This window comes from Frankliniella occidentalis, unplaced genomic scaffold, assembly GCF_000697945.3.
Source record: "Frankliniella occidentalis isolate FOCC.00 unplaced genomic scaffold, Focc_3.1 Scaffold54, whole genome shotgun sequence".
Lineage (NCBI taxonomy): Eukaryota > Metazoa > Arthropoda > Insecta > Thysanoptera > Thripidae > Frankliniella > Frankliniella occidentalis.
In genome coordinates, this window is record NW_026267184.1 from 171,491 (window position 1) to 177,542 (window position 6,052).

The window sequence follows — 6,052 nt, forward strand, 5'->3', positions numbered from 1 at the left end:
AGAACCTACCCAACTTATGTCTGCAATTAAAATGCATATTTATCAACACATAAGTAAACTACATATAAACTAGTAATACAAAAAGAGATAATTATACCCAATAATAATTCACAAGAGAAATCTCAAATAAAAGAAATACAAGTTACAGGGTAAAGAAACACTTTTTATAAAATATGGTTGTTTGGCCATTTTAATTATTATCTGACCTAGATAGATCTTTGGATATTTTTATTATCTTTAGTTTCTAGCTCTCCACGTTCTCAGATCCACAAGAAATCACTTCATAAATGAACTTACGAAACTCTTGAGGTTCAGTCATGGGTGTCCACTCCGCTTCTGGATCAGTCACAACCTGATGAGCAAGCCAACAAATATGAACACCACAGTTAATGCTGTCAGATTGCACAGGTAATTTTACTGAATCAAATTTCCAAGCCTGGATTGCTGGTTTGACAATTTTCATGATTCCAATCATATTGGAAATAAAAGTTTTCACTTTGGATGTGGCTTCTTTTTGAAAGGGATCATAGTACCAAATGGTTGAGACATCACACAAAATATGAATGATGCACCAGTGGTCCTTTGTGAATTTTGCTGGAAGGATGAATATTGTTTTTTCAGGCATATCTGCTCCAAGAAGCCTACTGACTTTGTTGCCACGTAGAATTGAGAGGCACACATCTGTCTCAACCACAAAGACTTTAGAATCCACAGATGCCAGAATATTTAGAAAAGTATCAATGACAACACAATACAACCAGCCTACTCTAAATATTTTATCAACTGACATACAGGCTCTTTCTTCTTCGGGACTTAAAATAATTTCCAAAGATTTAACATGAAGTAAAATTTAAATATAATACGAAATTGAAGTGAAACTTACCTTATTTTGCTAGAAACCAAAACATCTTCAACCCCGTCGCGCCACCACAACCAAAACAAATGAGCCCGAGCCTCCACCGCCCAAACAATGACGTCATAGCGGCTCCCCCTATTTCGGCCCGGATACAGACCCCTTGGGCAGGCTGCAAAAACAAGTTTGAACAAGTAACAAGTTGTCAAGTTGTTGCGCCGGCGAACGCAGCAGACAAGACCCGAACGAGAGCCGAGAGCCGAAGTCTATTGCGCATGCGTCGACTTGCTCCGCCGGCAGGTGGTGGGGGTAAGGTGGCCACCGCCAGCGGAGGAGAAGTGAAGTGAGAGAGAGAGACGCTCTGTAGCGCGGGCTGTTTGCCCGTTTGTCACAAGGCCCACTAGGTAGCGACCTATTTCGGCCCGGGGGAGAACTGATCGGACGTACGTGCTGTGCCAAGGTCAAATTCGGGTTAGAAAGTGACGTGGAGCCTACTTGCAGTGGGTATTCGATAACTTTGACTTCAACTCGAGGACAATGACCGGACACGACACGATCCATTGGATGGGGGGCGTGACGACGGTGACACCACGTGACGCGGTGGTCACACCTGAAGTCATCCCGCGCAACATGATTTTGCCTCCGCCCGAAAACTTTCGCAGATACGCACGGATTCCTTTTGTGTTCCCGCCACGCAACTCCAGTGAGGGCCTGTCCCGCGTCCAGGTCCAGATGGTGCCGGACTTCGACGAGGCGGCTGCTTCAGTTGCGACTGCTGGGCTCCTGGACATACTCTGGCTGTTCGCCGCATGGTGCGGGGAAGTCCCGGGGTGGGCGGGCTTCATGAGCGCCGCCTACAGGACCTGCGGCCCCGTGGAGACATCTGCGGTGCTGCCTACTCCATTCATCAACATGAAGCCTACAGACCCAGTAACAATCTACTCGGCCTTAAGGTACGCTTCAGACGAGTGCCGCAAGAACAATCAAAGCCACGGGACGGTCACCTTCGACCACCCCCTGTATTGGAAGGCCCTGAACATTTGTTTGTCGGAGTCTGTCGCTGGGTCGCTCTCCAACGTTGTTCTGCGCCTCGGCGGTTTCCATCAGTTTATGTCTTTCATGGGAGCCGTCGGAAATATCATGGAGGGCAGCGGTTTGGAGGAGCTGTGGCGGTCTGTCTATGCGAAGAACACTGTGCCCAAAATGTTGAGCGGACACTCGTACTCCCGCGCTCTCCGCGGCCACTTCCTTGCCCAAACTGCTCTAGTGCACTTGCTCTTCGACGAGGTGGAGCACGAGCTGGACGAGGCAACAAGGGAGAAGGCAACCGAGTTAGCGAACCAGCTGCAGTCCAACACCATCCCCCCCGAGGCTGCTGCACATCATCCTGTAATCGCTGTCATCCGGGAGAAGCTGAAGGCAACAATGTCACGCCTGAGCCAATCCCGCACTGCACTGCTTTGGATTAATTATTTTGAAATGGTCCAAATTATGCGTCTGTTCCTGAGGGCAGAGCGGTGCGGAGACTGGTTCATGAGTCTTCAAAGTACGAAGCAAATGGTACCATACTTTTTGGCTGCTGGGCACTTTAACTACTTTAAAGCTTGCAACACATATCTGCAACAAATGCGAACCGCTCAGAGTGTCATGCCCCCAGACGAATTTAGTAGCTTTGCAGGCGGCCGGTTCACCATACGCACCCAAGAAAAGTTTTGGGATGGTGTCTGGACGGATATGATAATAGAGCAGAAACTCATGCGCTTCTTAAAGGTGAGCGAGGGAATCACCAGAGGGAGAGGTACAACGGACAAGGTGATCGCCCGGCTACTACAGGCATTGCCAGTCACGTCGAAGTTTGTCGCCGCTATAGAGACCTTTACCGGCACGAGAATGATAGGCTCTGAGCAGCATGTCGAGCTGCGTCTGGAGAGGCAAAAACGAGACCGGAATGACCTGGAAAAGTTTACCTGCTGGCTGAGCCAACACTCCCCGTTCGCTGACCGCCCCCCAGACAAGCTAGTTTCAATATCAAGTGGCATTATCGGCGACGCGCACACCAACTGTGACTCAGCTTTCGAAGTTGGAATGGCAGAGTGGCGTAAGTGCGTGGGGACGCCCCTCTCCTCTCTTACCCTGCGCCGTAACGCCAGAGTTCGGACGTTCGCCTCTGTCGGCGTCACAAGCAAGGCGGGTGTGGATCCCACTCTGAGTGTGAGGCCGGAGCAGCTGTTCCACAGGATACTGTGCCGAATGAACGAGCAGGGGTCTGCTGGAGTGCTGCTGCCCGAGAGCCTGGCCTACGAGCTTGACCATTTCCCCCCTTCGTTGTTTGAGAAAAGCATAATGCGAGAGCCCAGCAAGGCTAGTTTTATGGCAATCATCAATGGGTACATAGCGGGTGAGAAGTGCCCCCTACCACCAACCCCCTCGTACACCGTTGATGGCGGTTTCCTGCTGCATCGTGTTCCGTGGCCCGACTTCGCCACGTTCAATACAGTGTGCGATGTTTACCTGTCTTACGTGAAGAACGCTTACGGTCCACTATGCCACGTTGTGTTTGATGGTTACGAGCGAAATGGAATCAAAGACCACACACACATGCGGCGCCAGGGGAAGTCCCTATCGGCAGATATAGAGGTGTCCGCAGGTGTTCCAGTAGGCTGCTCCAGAGAAGCGTTCCTGGGCAATACTAGTAACAAAGTCCAGCTTATCAAGCTCCTAAGTTCTCGCCTGCGGCAGGCTGGCGTTGAGGTCACGCAAGACACTGGAGATGCCGATAGGTCTATAGTCCTCGCAGCGATCGAAAAAGCAGAACGGGGGATGCAGAGCGTCTTGGTCGGCGAAGATATGGATCTGTTCGTGTTGCTGACCGTCCTGCTGCCGCCGCAGAATAATGTACTAATCCTCAAGCCAGGCAGGTCTAACGCAGAAGATCAAATTTTCAGCGGACACACAATCCAGATCAAAATGGGAGAGTGGGTGGATTACCTCCTCCTAGTATATGCCTTCACTGGCTGCGACTCGACATCCGCCCCTTACCAGCGAGGAAAAGTAAAGTCCTGGAAAAAGTTCATAACAGCCAGTCCTGCCCTTCTGAGTGACTTCAAGGAATTTCGGAACCCTAACCTTAACCACGAAAAAGTTGCAGACATTGGTGAAAAACTTATGCTATTTCTTTACGGGCGATCTGCGACAGAAGGTCTAAACAAGTCACGAGAAAAATTATATCAAGAATTTATCAGCAAGCAGAATCCTGGACAAGTCTTCGAGATTAAGACCCTCCCACCCACGTCACAAGGTTGCCGACAGCATAGTTTCCGGGCTTACATTCAGGTTCAAGAATGGCAGGGCCGCCGCCTGAAACCTGAGCTGTGGGGGTGGATTTGGGACCAGTCCGTTTACAGACCGAATCCGTCCGACAAACCACCTGCTCCGCCGTCAATTTTGGACAAGGTTTTGTGCAACTGTGCCATGGAGTGCGAGGAACATTGTGAGTGTAGGGGGAGCGGGCTGCGGTGCTCACAGATGTGCGGAAACTGTGCAGGAATAGGCTGTTCCAACACCCCGGTGCTCTGCCCCACCGAGGACTCCGACGAGGACCCCGACGACCCCGACGGGTGAGCTCCAGCGGGTATGTCCTGTTATGATGATTCGCAAGAAAGAGAATAACCGCAATCCCTACTTGTTCACAGTTAGAACATCGATCGTCTAGAGTGCACCCCCCCCCCTTTCGCCCCACCAAAATGATCTTCATGGAAGCACGAAAAACGGTACCTTAGTTTTACCTTATTTAAGCAATTCATGCAAAAATTTACACTTTACACCGCGTTTTTGGGCCATTTTGCGGAGCCAAAAACGTTAAACATGGGTGTCATTTTAAAGCCTGTTTCATGCCGAGTAAAATGAGCCCAAACCCGCCTCTGTGCGCAGTACGGTTTGGACACAGCGAGAGCGAGAGCGCAGCGGCGGCGGGCAGGCGGGCGGGCAGCAGCGCGCCGCCGGCGGCCGGCGGCGGAGCGCGCGGCCCGACACGGCTGCGTTCGCACTCGTCTGGCGCCTGAACGGCACACCCAGGAAAAAAATTACCCGACACCATTTTTGTTCAAAATTAAATTCCCTACAACGTTTGTAAAAGGTATTTTTTCAATATTGGCAAAACTTTACGAGTTGAACGGGTGTGAACACTTTTCGTACACTCTCTGAAAAAACAGTTCAGGTTTCTAACGCAATTTAAAGGTGCTTCTATTTCTCAAAATTCAAAAACCCGTACATCGTTGGAAAGCTTGTTCTTTTCCGCTTCGAATGAGCTATAGCGCGTTGTTCTACTTCAAATAGTTCGCCCACAGTAGGCGCACAAAGACACAAACTCGGAAAACAGGGGTGTTCAACTTCTGTTCAAGATAGCGGGAGTTGCCCACGGCGGAATCGGGAGGAATTTTGATATGTTATAGTACACACTGAGACCTATCCAACGAGCCCATCAAACCTTTGCCTTCAATTTTTTTGAGGTTCAAACCTATACTGCCTGGACTGGCAGTAGTAGTGCAGTGTGCCTCCGGTGCCGTGTCAGTGGTGGTTCGTACCGTGTCTTGTGCTGTGCAGTGAGAGTGTCAGGGTGGACGGCGAGTGTGTGTGTGTGTGTGTGGATAACTTACAACTTACGCCCGGAGCTCTGCATAAGGGCCATTGAACGACTTGCCCAGAGTGGCGGAGCGTAGCGGGAACCACAACAAAGCAGAAAGCTACAAAAGAAAAACTACGCTATACGTCCAGAAAGTAGTGTTTGACAAGGTTTCAATCAATGTGCAGGCTTTATATACACCTATGCATTCACATAGCACTTCTAGAAGACAACTTAAACCGCGATATAAAGCATTTCTTCTCGTAGGTTATGGTGCTTTGTTGTGGTTCCCGTTACGCTCCGCCACTCTGGGCAAGTCGTTCAATGGCCCTTATGCAGAGCTCCGGGCGTAAGTTGTAAGTTATCCACACACACACACACACACACACTCGCCGTCCACCCTGACACTCTCACCCCTTCGCAACATTCCTGTCTGATGGTGAGTTTGTCATCTGCTCGTTATCGGTTTGTTTGTATGAAGTGGTAGGAGGGTGGCAAAACAATGGCTCCTAAAGGATGCCCCAATAATATAATCAAAGTGTCATTGTTGTGTTTGTAGATTATTTAATAGTTTATTA